The following is a 15,706-nucleotide window of genomic DNA, read 5'->3' as shown; positions in this document are numbered from 1 at the left end:
ATTGTTATTTCGAACTCGAAAAGCTATTTCGTACGATGAATGTTCAAATACCTGAATACGAAAAGCTCCAGATTCTACTACAGAACATTCGCTCGGATTATAAACGTGCTCTCGCGTTTACTCCGATAGTTGATTTAGTCTCACTTGTGTCTGCGGGACAAAAGTTAGACTCGATCAATTTTTCCTCCTACAACCGAGTTTTCGGAAACGATAGGACCGTCCAGGTAGTTGACGATACGAGTTCGAAATCCAAAAAGAAAGCAAAGAACCAGCCACAGTCTCAGCAGAGTAGCGCGCAAGTTGCCGCTACTTCCGTTAGTAGGAACCTTCCGTCTACTGGCAATACACAAAATCGCTTTTCCCAACCGTCTAAAAATAATCAGCGTAACGCGAACTCGCAGGAACAGCCGAATGTTTTCAGCTCTTCCTCCCAACCGGAACCTGTAGCAGGACCTTCAGGGAATCAAAACCGTCCTAAATTTAATATCGACGACTTAATTAACGCACACGTACCTCCCGCAAGCAATACATGCTTCAATTGCGGCCGAGCCGGACATCATATGGCGATGTGCCGGCAGCCCCGCGGACTCTTCTGTAGCCGGTGTGGCCTACGCGGCTTCCCGACAAATTACTGTCCGTATTGTTTAAAAAACGGTCTTCACGCGGCCCAAAATCGCGGTTCGCAGAACACAGACGCGTAAATAATCTCGACACCAGTGACGCGAAAAGTCCTCCTCTGTTCTGGACTAGCGCGAAAAATGATCTGTACCAAAATACGTCCTCAGAAATATTGCACATTTCGTATCCAATAGCCAACGACAACCGTCCTATGTTACCGTTAAAATTTACGGGCATTCGTTGCGCGCACTTCTAGATAGTGGTAGTAATTACACCCTTCTAAGTGAAACTGTTTACTTTAAGCTCTGTAAAAGGAAACTGCAACCTCCTTTGAAAGACATAGTCCTACGATCCGCCAGCGGAAATGAGCTCAATGTGCTTGGCCAAGCTCAACTTCCGTTCTATTTTCGGGATACTGTTAAAGTGATTGCTACGTTAGTTGTCAAAAACCTGTCTATAAACTGTATTTGTGGGATGGATTTTTGGGAGAAATTCCATATCAAGCCCAAAATGCATGAGGAGAGGGACGACTTCGTGGAAACCTTAGCGGAGACAGTACCACTTATTTCTGAATCAATTCTAAGCGAAGCAGAGAGCGCTGCTATTGAGGATGTGAAGAAACAATTTTTGCCTGCCCGAGAAGGAGATTTAACCCTAACAAACGGTGCAGAGCATAAGATTGTTATAGTTGAAGAGTGGAAAAGCAAACCACCTGTCCGACGAGTTCCCTATGTGATGTCTCCCAAGACGCAAGAAAAGGTTGCCATTGAGCTCAACCGTCTATTAGATCTCGGGATCATCGAGCGAAGTTCGTCCGATTGGTCGTTGAATTGTGTGCCAGTAATAAAGCCAAATAAAGTCAGGTTGTGCTTAGATGCGCGTAAGATTAATGAAAGAACGGTCAGAGACGCGTATCCTTTGCCTCACCCTGGTCGAATTCTAGGGCAGCTTCCGAAGGCAAAGTATTTGTCTACTATAGACCTCTCGGAAGCCTTCCTGCAGGTCCCCTTAGAAAAAGATTCGCGAAAGTTCACCGCATTCAGTGTGCAAGGTAAAGGGTTATTCCAATATACCCGGATGCCCTTTGGACTGATTAACAGTCCCGCTACTCTAGCCAGACTCATGGACAAGGTGCTTGGCCATGGGATGCTAGAGCCGTTCGTTTTTGTGTACCTGGACGATATCGTCGTGGTCACAGAAACATTCGAACAACACCTGCAATTGCTAGGAGACATCGTGCGTCGTTTGAAGGAGGCCAATCTTAGCATAAACCTGGCTAAATCGAAATTTGGGGTGTCGGAGATCCAGTTCCTAGGATATCTTCTGAGTACTGATGGTTTGCAAGTAAATCCCGACAAGACTCGTCCCATTGTGGAGTACGAACGTCCCACCACTGTTACCAAACTCAGAAGATTCCTAGGAATGGCGAACTACTACCGACGGTTCATTCCAAATTTCAGCGATGTGACCGCAGCTCTGACCGACCTCTTGCACAGCAAAACCAAATCCATTCAATGGAACGAGGCGGCCGAAGAAGCACTTGGCAATATTAAAGAGCGACTGATCTCGTCACCCGTTTTGGGAAGTCCAGACTTCAGTCGGGAATTCACTATCCAGACGGATGCTAGTGACGTGGCTGCCGCGGGAGTGTTGACTCAGGAACAGGCAGGAGAAGAACGTGTCATATCGTATTATTCGCACAAGCTAATGACACCTCAGAAAAACTATCACGCTGCTGAGAAGGAAGCACTGGCTGCCATCCTTTCCATTGATGCCTTCCGAGGATATGTTGAAGGGTACCATTTCACCCTGATAACAGACTCTTCAGCATTAACTCATATCCTGAGCACTAAATGGAAAGTGGGATCCAGGTGCAGTAGGTGGGCGTTAGATCTGCAACAGTACGATATGACCGTTCGACACCGCAAAGGTAAAGAAAATGTTGTTCCTGACGCTCTTTCCCGCAGTATCGCGACGATTTCTGATTCTCCGTGGTACTCCGAAATGTTGCGAAAAGTATCTAATCGACCAGATGATTTTGTAGACTTTAAGGTCCAGAGGGGAAAATTGTTCAAGTTTGTATCCGTGCCCGACGATATTTGTGATTCACGTTTCGAGTGGAAGCAAATACCGCCGCCAGCTGAAAAAGAAAAGGTGTTGAATCAGTGCCATGACGAAATCTTCCACCCCGGTTATGATAAAACCCTGGCGCGAATTCGGCAGCGATACTACTGGCCGAAAATGGCAGCCGAAATTCGCAATTATGTGAAAAGATGCGGAACGTGCAAGGAAGTAAAAGCTACTTCTGTTCCAGTGGTACCTGAAATGGGAAAAATGAAAATTGCCAGTCGTCCCTGGCAGATAATTTCAGTAGATTTCGTTGGTCCGCTTCCCCGTAGTCGACGTGGTAATCAACACTTGTTTGTTGTGTGCGATTACTTTTCAAAGTGGGTGATGATCCACCCCACGAGAAACGTAAACAGCTCCCCAATGTGTGCGATTTAGAAGGACCAATGGTTCCTGCGAAACTCGGTACCGGAAATCATCATCTTCGATAACGGCAGTAGTTTCACGTCGAAGGACTTCAAAGGCTTGCTATTTTTAAAATCACCCACTGGCTAAATACACGGTATCACTCTCAGGCTAATCCTGTAGAGTGAGTGAATCGTACTATAAATGCCGCTATTCGCACATACGAAAGAGATCCTACTTAGTAAACCGTAAATTAAATATCCAACTTATTTCATGTCAGTCGTACTGCTTTACAAACAAATCTGGAGTACCACAAGGAAGTAACCTGGGGCCATTACTATTCTCGATCTTCTTTAATGATATCTGTTTGCTAATACCGGATGCTTGTAGACTTGCGTATGCTGATGATCTGAAGATTTTTACTATCGTGAAATCAATTGCAGAATGCAGCGAATTACAACGGCTAGTGAAACTGTTTGAGGATTGGTGCGGCTGGAATCAACTGGAAATTAGTGTACAGAAATGTTGTATAATATCCTTCACGCGCAAAAAATCGACTATTGATTGGGTTTATGAAATCGGCGGATGCCCCCTCCATAGAGTTAAAGTGGTGAAAGACCTTGGAGTTTTGCTAGATTCGCAGTTCTCGTTCAGAGATCATTACTCGAGTATCATTGCCAAAGCCAACAGAAATTTAGGTTTTATATCCAGAGCTGCCAGTGATTTTCGAGATCCCTATTGCCTGCGATCATTATTTTATGCCCTTGTTCGCTCGGTTTTAGAAACAGCTTCAGTAGTATGTAGGGATGGGAATCGAAAGCCAAAGTATCGATATCTGGTATCGCAATATATCGGACCGATCCGATACTGAGTAATAAGTACCGTGGACCCCCGTTCGTTTGACCGCTTTTAATCTGAACACTTTTTAATTTGCACCCCGTTGGATTGCACAACGTGCAAATTAAAAATGGTTCAAATGTCATTCTCAACATGACATCATTTGCTTATGCAGACAATGCGCATAAACGCGATTTGTTTGTCCTGATCTAGCGTGTTTAATCTGTTTCACATTGCGTTTTCCCAACGATTATGATAGAAATTCGATCGGAGAATGAAATATTCGCTGCTTCCAACTTCCAACTGAATCAAACCACCAAAACAATAACAAAGAGTAGGGCGACCAGATCACACAACTTCCAGCATATGTAGAGTTGCCAGTTGTTCAAATTAAAAACTAACCCCGTTAGTTTGCATGAGGAATCGTTCAAACGAACGGGGGTCCACTGTATATCGCAACCAAAATATCGATACTTCGATATTCACCGATATCGAAACCCGAAATATTCAGAAAGTTTTCAGATACGATCCGTCACGGGCTTGCGACGCAGCCACCTGCCTCGTTTATGTGGCCGGCATCTCCGCACCTCCAAGATACCGCATACGTTCCACTCGACAATGTTCGCTGCAGATTTATTGGTCAGGCGGGCGCTTTTTAACTAGAAGCACCAGGACTGAACTGATTTCAGTTTCAAACTCAACAGTTTCAAACAATTTTTCAATAGATTGGTCTAAAATGCAAGAAAATATCCTGGCAAGATTTTATTTTGAAACCCCCCGCTGATTTGCTGCATAGTTTGTTATATTTCAACAAAAGTAGCATCATAAATGCTTACATTAACTCCTATAATCAGAAAAGTGTTGGATTTAATTTAGATTCGCATAAGTTTACTTTCTCACATTATTTATTTACATTGTGTTATTCTAGGGGGGAAAATATTAAAGATAATCCACATCTCAAGAAATAAAATTCCAAATTAGAATCAGACATTGGCAAAATACCGAACGTAGCTTATACGGTCGTTACCGTTTCCTAAAACGACGCAACCAAGTTCATCTTTTTTTCATTCATGCAAACAAACACGAAGTGTGGCTAGCAATTTATGGGTGGTGTTGAATTTGTCATACTTTTAGCACCAGTTTTCAATGCACCCGGTTAACACATTTCCGAGTTAACTGGTATCGACCAACGCGAGTTAACTGATATCGGCAAGACTGTCATCTGCATATAATTTGAGTGAAGCCGAAATGTTTGGTCCTGGGGTCCAAGTTGAAAGCTTTCCTTTCGGTAAAGCTAATTTCGGTAAAGCCCGGAAACATCTAATAAAATAATGTTAAGTAATAACAAAGTTTTTCGATTTTCTGAAATATTTTGAGTGACACAAGGCATGGCTGGATTATGAGATTCGCATTTTTAGGCAGAGAATATAAATAACTGATCAGGAGCAGGATCGGTTTAAAGCAAATTATCATACGTAGTTCGCTTCACAGTTCACAGTATAAATGGTTCTTGCAAATCAATCTGCGCTTGCAACGATACGATGTTCGGTGGTGGCTTTAGGAAACAATTAACCTAACAGTCCGTTGATATAAGCATCCACCGTAGAATAGTATTTTCAAGTTTGCAAAAACACACATGGAGGTGCTTAATATTTATTTCAGTTGGCCGTGAATACGAAAACCTAATGCTAGCAAAAAGACACACGTCCAGCACATATCCGAGGATCTTTCACAAAGCTAGCACACGTAATCCCGAGTGTTACCGAAGTGCTAAAAACCGGCGTCTGAAAGACAACACCGAAACGGGTTGCGGTTGCTTTTTTGAGCGTGCAGTTCATTTTATCAGGCACGGCAGCAGCGTACCGCCTCAAATAAACTTTGTAGCATTTTTCAAATGCGACATGCAGTATCCGTTCAGCTTTTAGACATGCCTGTGAAGAACTGGCCTTTTTGTAGCTTTCGATACCTCTAATATCGGATGAAAAGGTATCGATATCCGATAATATCGCATGGTAAAATATCGATGCCAGATACTCGATATATCGAATGAAAATATCGATACCTCCGGTATCGATAAAATATCGCACATCCCTATAGTATGGAGTCCTTACACAAACTACTGGGTAACTAGGATTGAAGCTGTCCAAAAACGTTTTATAAAGTTCGCTTTGAGGCTGCTTCCATGGAGTAATCCGACACACCTACCGCCGTACGAAGATCGCTGTCGTCTGATTGGAATGGAAAACTTACAGCATCGTCGAAACTCAGCCAGGGCCATGTTCGCAGCTAAGCTATTGCTCGGAAATGTTAATTCTCCGCAACTTCTAGAGAAGATCAATTTAAATGTGCCATCAGTATTCCTGAGATCTAGAGAATTTTTGAGGTTGAACTTCAGACGAACGGACTACGGAAAAAATGACCCGGTTTATGCTATTTGCAGTGAATTTAACAAAGTGTACCATACATTCGACTTTTCTCAATCTGCTGCTACTTTTAAGAAAAGACTGAAGAACTTAAATCTGTCCACTAGGTAGTATGTATTTGTAATTAGTTGTAAGAGTTATTCATGTAGACAAAATAGTCAGATGGATTAATAAACAAATAACAATAACAAATAACAATAACAATAACATACGTAAAGAAAGATCAGCGTTTTTGGGACACCCGAATACCCGAAATTGAAATGGCCCTCAATACCAGTGTGCACTCCTCGACTGGGTTTACGCCATACTTCATCACTCATGGCCATGAGTTTTCTGAAGCCGGAGTCGATCACCAGCTCGAACGCAGTGATGCAAAGCTCACTCCTGAACAGCTGCAAGATCGTCGTAATCAAATGTTCAATAGTATTTTCGAAATCGTCCGCAAGAATCTCGAAAAAGCACACGTTTCTTCTCAGCACAGGTATAATTTGCGTAATCGTCGCTTCGCGAAATCGTTTTCCGAAGGACGACTAGTCTACCGCAAGAACATGAAACCCTCTAGTGCAGCAGTTTACTACAATGCCAAGTACGGTCCGCTCTATATACCTTGCAAAGTGAAGGCAAAAATAGGATCGTCTTCCTATGAGTTGCAAGATTTGCAAGGAAAGAGCATTGGCATTTGGCCAGCTCAGCACTTAAAGCCCGGTTAACGCATTATCACTCGCGAAATGCTGAATGCCATCTCTATCACTACTCACGAAATTTCGATTGTCTTCGCGAAATTGCAAACGAAAAAAAAACACTAAATCCAAAAGAAAACAAAAACACTAAAAAGTGCATCACACTTTACTCCAATTCCAAAATAACCGTAAACATCCCGTCTGCTTCTTTCGCTTGCCAGCGCGCTCCATCAGCTAATTTGACGAAAACCTTGTCGATCCTAAAAGAAAAACAAAAAGAAAAATCATTATTTACCAATACTTACCGAAAATTGTCCATATTAGCTGCTTTTCCGTCCAAAAAGTTCCTCAAATTGCTTAAACTTGTTCGCCACGAAGGCGATATATTCCATGTTGGGATGATCATGATTTTGACAGAACCGTAAACATACCCCATAAAAAATCCCTCCTACTTTTCCCCCTATTTAGTAGGTTCGCGTAGGGTGAATCGCCCTATTTTGCTTCCTACGGATCGGCCGATTTTTGCAACATTTACCAGCCTACGCTTATTGGAGTTTTACAGGGGAATATACCGATTCTCAGGTATACAAAATCGATCGACTAGAACCGACTAAGTTGGTTGTTTAGTAGGGTGATGAATTAGAGCCGACCTACGGAACCATACGAAATCGGCTGGTTAATCGGGAGATAAAATTTATCCATACAGACGAAATACGTGGATTGATTGGTGCATGCAATTGGGCTCCCTACTAATACCGACCAAATCGGGGGAGGAATTGGAAGACGAAATAAGTAAATCAAACTAAATAGGCGAATGAATCGAGGCAGAAAGTTATGCAACCTACGGATCTAGACGAAATAGGTGGATTAATAGATGTATTCAATTGGGCTCCATACTAAAATCGATCAAATCGGAGGAGGAATCGGATGACGAAGTAAGTAAATCAAACTAAATAGGCGGATGAATTGAGGCACAATGTTATGCAACCTACGCAACCCGACGAAATAGGTGGAATAATAGGTGTATGCAATTGAGGTCCCTACCAAATCGGAGGAGGAATCGGATGACGAAATAAGTAAATCAAACTTGATAGGCGGATTAATCGATGCAAAAAATTTTGCAACCTACGGAATTAAACGAAATAGGTTGATTAATCGAGATATAAAATTGATCAACACAGACGAAATAGGCGGATTAATAGGTGCATAATATTGTGCATCCAGCACTAAATTGGACTTCCGAAAAAACGGCAAACGATTTTTCTTTCATACCGTACATTAATCCTAGTGTATTAGGAAGTAGTGCGCTGTATAGCGCGTCTCATTTGCTATACAGCGCAGTACTTCCGACATTAGGTTTAATGTGCGGTAAGGAAGAAAAATCGTTTGCCGTTTTTTCGGAAGTCCAATTTAGTGCTGGATGCACAATATTATGCACCTATTAATCCACCTATTTCGTCTGTGTTGATCAATTTTATATCCCGATTAATCAACCCATTTCGTTCAGAACTAGTCGATCGGAAATCACACTCTCGTTGTTCTTTTATCTTTTATTTAAAAAATTATTACAGAAGTCTCTGCTCTCTCAGTCCCTGCTTTCTTGCCACTGCGATTCCGTTCAAGCCGTATCTCCTCGTGTAATGGCTTTAGCAGGTAGATTTTTCTTTATCCTGAAACTCAGATCTTTATTATTGCTTCACTGTTAAAATTTGTAATTGTAATACCTTATGGCTCCTCAGCCGCTTCAGTAGCAACAAAACTTTTACCAGTTCGGGTGCCATATGAAGAACGCCCACAGGATAATTTTCAATATCCAAATGAAAGCCATCGACTTGATTGGTTTTCACTGAAATCAATGAACTATGTTATATATAATTCTAGAATTTATTGCACATCCGAAACATACTTCCCAACATTTCCGCTGCATCTCTGCTCACAAGAACCTCCTTTTCTAAGTAGACTGTAAGCGCAACTAGGAAAATTACCCGCTGGATAAGAAAGTGCCAGTGATCGTTGTATCGGTAATACTGCCCTGCCGGAATCAGAGCAGCTAAACCTGGGTTAAACAGGTTCGGCAGCTGCTTCCTTGATAAGTTTGCAATCTGTGTTTTATCCTTTGCTATGCAATGGCCTCCGATGGCACCGTCACTGTCAACTGCAAATAAAGCACAATTCAAACCGCTCGTACCTACGAAAACACTTTGTTGAAATTGTTGACTAAATAATTACACTCGAACAATGTAAAATTACCAACTATTGATGCAAACTCCACAAACATCATCCCGTAGCGCCATTTTCTCGATACTCAGATTTGTCAACAGGTATATACAGGTATTTCTATACAGGCTCAATCGATTTTTCGACCGATTTAATAGAGACCCTACGATAACAGATTAAATTCGCCAATAAATCGGATTACGGGTTGGGTGACGAAAACCGATCCCGTTTGATGATTGATCGGTGCACTTAATTGACAAACTAATCCTTGCAAACTAAACCGACTCTTTGACCGATTTAATTGATACCCTACGAAAACAGATTAAATTCACCAATAAATTGGCTGGCGAGTCGGGCGACGAAAACCGACCCCGTTTGATGATTGATCGATGCACTTAATTGACAAACTAATCCTTGCAAACTAAACCGACTCTTTGACCGATTTAATTGATACCCTACGAAAACAGATTAAATTCGTCAATAAGTCGGGTGACGAAATGAACCTGCCTACGAAACCCAACGATGTAAGTTGATTAGTAGGTTGATGTCTTAGGCACCCTATTTTGTCGGTAGACGCGTAAAATGCCATCTGTCAAACTTTTTATGGGGTAAGTAAACAAGCTAAACAAGTCGACGACAGGGTTGTGTTGTGCCAGGCTGTACAAGCAGTCTGCGCACGTACGCAGCCAGTCGACATTACACGCTTAACGTGAATAGTGTCATTCTGTGTGTTTCCCACTTTCTGTTCTCACGAGTTGAGATGTTTTCGGGAAATTCATGACGAGTAAACTAGTTTACCTCGTGCATCATATGGTAGATGCCAATGTTTAGAGAAAGTTTAAGATTAGGGGCCCCTAGCATAAATAGTGTAGTATGAAGTTGCGATTGGTGTCAGTGCGTGATTTGAATGAATGCGAAGGAAGGATGAAAGGAATGGTTGAATTGTATGAATGATGTTGATTAAAAGGACTAGAATGAACGTAGAAATTTACAGTAGGGATGGATAAATGAAATGAATGACCGAATAGCACGAATGAGAAGGAAATTGAAATTCGTTTGGTCCAAATTGATTTGCGACGAGGAAAAGAAAAACAGATAGCCGGTTGTTTGATAAGGCTTCGGTGGAGTAAAATTAATTCGTTGTTGGTTCTGTTAGACATTTCTACTCAACATGCGCGGCAATGGCAGAAAAATCTTTTATCTGACGCAACACGGAAATTCGATAATAAACACAGAAAATCTTCCGTAAGGACAATCGGAGAGTTTGATTGATTCTGATTTTGACAGTTTTCGGATGGAGTGTTTGGATGGGCAGGCTCACTGCTTTAAAATCTAATTCGATCCCATGGAAAGAGATCCTCTGTTTCACATGATCATTCATTGAATAGTTCTGGCATTGGAGGAGAAGTAGTCGCATCTTGCGGATGGCCAGGCTCACTGCTTTAATACCTAATACAATTCAGTGGATATAGATCCTCTGTCTAGTATGAAAAATCATCCATGGAATGGTACAGGTTTTGGAGGAGAAGTAGTCGCATCCCGAAGATGGACAGGCTCACTGCCTCTGTGTCACACAATTCATGAGAAAGTTTTCTTCGGGATTCTATCTCAGGGAGCAGTAGTCGCATCTGCCGTTGATGGCCAGGCACACTCCACTAGTGTCATACAATTCATGAGAAAGAGTTCCTCTGGTTTCTATGACAAATCATCTCACGAATTGAACTGATACTAAGGGAGAAGTTGTCGCATCGTACGGTGACGTTGGTGGTCAGGCACACTCCACTAGTGTCATACAATTCGTGAGAAAGAGTTCCTCTGGTTTCCATGACAAATCATCTCACGAATTGAACTGATACTGAGGGAGAAGTTGTCGCATTAAACGATGACGGATGGTGGACAGGCTCACTCTTCTAGTGTCATACAAAATGCGGGACAGAGATCCTCTGATTATCATGAAACAATCATTCCACAATTTGCACTGATACTGGAAGAGAAGTAGTCGCATCGGATGTCAGCACTCAAATAGAAAAAAAACCTTCAGTTTTTTTTAATCCGACTCGGGGAACCTATTTTGCCACGGTCACAATAAAACCCTTTGGTCACTGGGCCAGCTTGCCAATTACCATTATTTATATTGTAAATTTTTTTTGTAAATATTGTAAGTAAATGTCTAAATGTAAAATAAATGTCGGTTCTCTGTGCTTGCATGTTTGAGAGACATTTATGTTATGTTTATTAGCTCTAGTTGGTGTCCTCGAATATTATTTATTAAAAATTGTTTTCCCGGTTATTCATTTAATTTAATTTATTTAATTACTTTCTTTTTTTGTTATTTATTTATTGCATGTCATATTGTTGGTTAGTTTAGTTTTGTTTGATATTATTTAGAATGAAATACTATATGAATGAACATATTAAATGATTTGCATGCAACTGTTACCATTAAAATAAAAGTTCATAGTAAATGTTTGATCGGGACACCAACATAAAAACGATAAGATTGTTATAGTATAAGAATCGTGAGGAGGCGGAGGAAAAATAACGGGAGGACGGGATGCAGGGAGGGTCTAATATGGAAAGCGGACAGATGAGGACTTAAAAGGACTTGTTTAAGCGAGCGCGAGAGATCATAAAATGAAAAGTTTTAACCCGGAGGTGACTAGTGCGCGTGGCTAAAGGGCCAACCGAAAAAGCATCAAAGTACCGAGTATATAGTTTTCGTGGCCTAAGAGCCGAAGGAAGAATTGGAAATCAAAGTGAAGTTGACCCTGCCCGTGAAGTGCAGGCAGTCGTGTCGTTTGTGCGCCGTGCCTCCGGGTGAAACGCAAGCCGTTCGTCATCAGGCTTTGCATTATTAACGGACTACTAAGCCGCTCGTTATTAGGCTATGCGTAGTGCAGACATTGGCCGTTCGTTATTAGGCCCAGTGAATACTAAACCAGTCGTCAGTGGTAGTAAGAGCTACTAGTGTGAGGCATATCCTATTCTCCCAGCGGGACGCCGCTGCGTCCGTCTACAGTCCAGTAGGGTGTTTGCAGAGTGCATTTGTATTGGAGATCTGTTGGGCAGGCAAAAGTGACAGCTCCATATAAAACACACGGGCTGGGAAGAGCAAAATTTTTTAAATGATTTATTTTCTTCATTTAAAACAGAAATTACAAATTGTTCCATACATATGGCAAGGTAATATATCTGTTTACTAAATAAAAAAAATATTTTCAACAAATTAGCTAAGACGCGGTAGCAATGATCAAAAATGTAACTATGACCTAAGTTAGCGGGATAAAATTAAACAAATATCAATAGCCAGCAGTTGCTTTCGGCTAAGAAAGCAATTTATTATGCTAAAACCAATTTTATATTCCGTTACTTTCAACTTGGCCTATGCCGCATATTGCTACAAAAACAGTATATTTGGGACACCGATTTAACGCGAATTCACCAAAATCCTAGTTACCAAAAGTCAGCATATATTTCAGGGAACATTTGTCGGTTACCTTGACTATTAGTTGCTTTAAAATGATAAATAATTTTAGAAAAAATGATAATTTTATCCAGCACGTTTTTGCTGCATCGAATAGGTAAATATTCAATGTGTGCCCAACAGATGTCTTGCATGTGTGTGTAGCAAAAGCCCTGTTGACCGTCGAAGATAGCCCCTCCCCTGGATCACCTCGCATCTCCCGTCATCAAAGTCGACCAACGTAGAACAGCAGCAGCAACCATCCAGGCACGCGGTGTGCCAGAAGAACGTTATTCATCAAAAATGCGCAAGTAGTACAAAAAGTGAAATACTAACCCTTTTTCAAAAAAATATATGTATGGTCAGTAATTGTTCAAGCTGTAAAATTCTTTTCAAATAGGAACTTCCTTTGTTTGTCTTTAAGTTCGCGTGCCTATGCTTTTGTTCTGCTCCGTGACCATTGGTGTGGGAAGAAAGTCCGCCATTTTTTGAAGTTTTTCCAGGAGACCAACTAAGACGACCCAAGCCGGTAAGACAAAGGCTATTATATTCAAAAAAAAACCTCATTGTACAGAAGAATTGTAACTGGTCGAAAAAGCAAAAATTCCAGACAAAAATCAATATCTCGAAAACCATTGGCTCTCCATATTTCATGTATTCAGTAGATTTTGTTTAGAAAAAAGACCTATCTTTTGGTATAATTAGTCATTAGGGTGGTCCACTTTTATTCGTTATAAAAATTTTAACTTTTTTATCTTGCGATATAGAGCAATACTTTCTACTACAAAGTTGTAAATAACTTATTTTGCAGAAACTTTGCTGAAGAAATCAAATTTGTATCTCATCTGTGTATGGCTATACAACGAATTTTCTAGATTAAGTCAGGGTGGATCCGGAAAAAGCAGTTTTTTTGCTCTTACTTTTTTATTTGAAACCCAATTTGAAAATTAAGTTGGGATGAGTTTTAGAGCGTAAAATGATGCATTTTTTAAAACTTGTAGATAGTTGCTATCTATTGTCTGAAGGGAGATATAGAAGTTTTCGATTCAAAATATTATAGTTTTTCACGGCGTCTCACCCTTCCGTTGGCACATATTTTCGAAAACGGAATGAATGGTCTAAAAGTACGTACCTGGATCTACAAAATGCATGTAATGCCATTTTTCCACACTTCTCCTGTTCTGAGAAAAACGCATTTGAAAAGTGAGTATTTTTCCATATTCAGCCCGCGGTGGTCCAACGGTTCACCAATATCTACGATCCGCAGGGCCTGGGGAAAAGTTGGGTTCGAATTCTGTTATAATTGACTCCAATTATAGCTCGTTTTGTTCCATGGGTCCGTAAGCGCTGCTTCAAGGGCCATCCCTTACCTGTTTTTTTCGTTCTGGAGACACTATAAACTCGTCTGTTGCATTACTTTCTTCTACCGTCCCCTCCATCTATTGTAAAAAAAAACTACCGTTATAAATATCGCAGGTAAGTTAGAAAACGACGCTATAAAACCTTTTTATTAAAAAATAATATTGGGGGTACTTTTAAAGGAATGGACAAACGCGAATTGTTTTCTTTGTGGAAAAATACGCAAGGAAACTCCGTCGAAAAAATCCGAAAAGTGTGTGATGAAGTTTTCAAAGCATACAGTGTCGTAAAGAAGGACATGCCGGTGGAATCGAAAAAGAATTGTTCAATTGTAAGGGATACATGCATTTTTCTTCAAGAAGAATTATTTGAAGTATAAACGAAGCACAACACACGTTTTTAAGTACAATGAGGAATATTTCAACACGCCATTACAAATTCCTGGAGAAAGTTTTGAAAATATTGCAATAATATCCAATGATTATGATGTCCCGACTACTTCATCGATTGATACCGCATCCTTATTAAACAAGTCTCATCGAGATACAAAAATTTGACCGAGTTGAGTACTGAGAGAATGCGTAAAATCTCTCGTTATCAAGCCGTAAAAGTAAGCAACTGTGAGCTTATTCCGCTAGAATTAGTTTGCAAGGCGGCAAAGCAAAATGGAAATGCTTGTCTATACAAAATAATCAAAAAAAAAAAAAAAAATTATAACAAATTCCAAAAACCTTCAAAACATTTTAGAATACCTCGAATTTATGTTATTTTTTTGTAAAAAGATAAGAATGTTTTTAAATACGCGATAGATCTACACGCTTAACGGGAAACTAGCAGTCATTAACTTTTCGTCGGAAAGCCCAATTTCAGAAGAAGTTTTGGGCCCAACAGCGGGATTCTGTTTACAAAAATGTAAATAATGCGTTCTTTTTGCCAATCTGAACATACCGAATATATTGAACAGAACAGAACACATGAACAGATTTTTTGTTTCAAACAAAAATACTGCTTTTGAAATTGGCAGAATCGATGACGACTAATTCCACCTTAAACAAAACTAGGCATGCGCAACACTTCGGTCTAGAAATGTAGAAATACTCTTTTTTTATAACGACTGTTTTTCATACCGGTAGTTTTTTTTTACAATATATGGATGGGACGGTAGAAGAAAGTAATGAAACAAACGTGTTTATAGTGTCTCCAGAACGAAAAAACAGGTAAGAGATGGCCCTTGAAGCAGCGCTTACGGACCCATGGAACAAAACGAGCTATAATGGGAGTCAATTATAACAGAATTCGAACCCAACTTTTCCCCAGGCTCTGCGGATCGTAGATATTGGTGAACCGTTGGACCACAACGGGCTGAATATGGAACAATACTCACTTTTCAAATGCGTTTTTCTGAGAACAGGAGAAGTGTGGAAAAATGGCATTACATGCATTTTGTAGATCCAGGTACGTACTTTTAGACCATTCATTCCGTTTTCGAAAATATGTGCCAACGGAAGTGTGAGACGCCGTGAAAAACTATAATATTTTGAATCGAAAACTTCTATATCTCCCTTCAGACAATAGATAGCAACTATCTAGAAGTTTAAAAAAATGCATTATTTTACGCTCTAAAACTCATCTGAACA

This window comes from Sabethes cyaneus, chromosome 2 (assembly GCF_943734655.1).
Source record: "Sabethes cyaneus chromosome 2, idSabCyanKW18_F2, whole genome shotgun sequence".
Classification (NCBI taxonomy): Eukaryota; Metazoa; Arthropoda; class Insecta; order Diptera; family Culicidae; genus Sabethes; species Sabethes cyaneus.
This window is presented reverse-complemented; position numbering follows the sequence as displayed.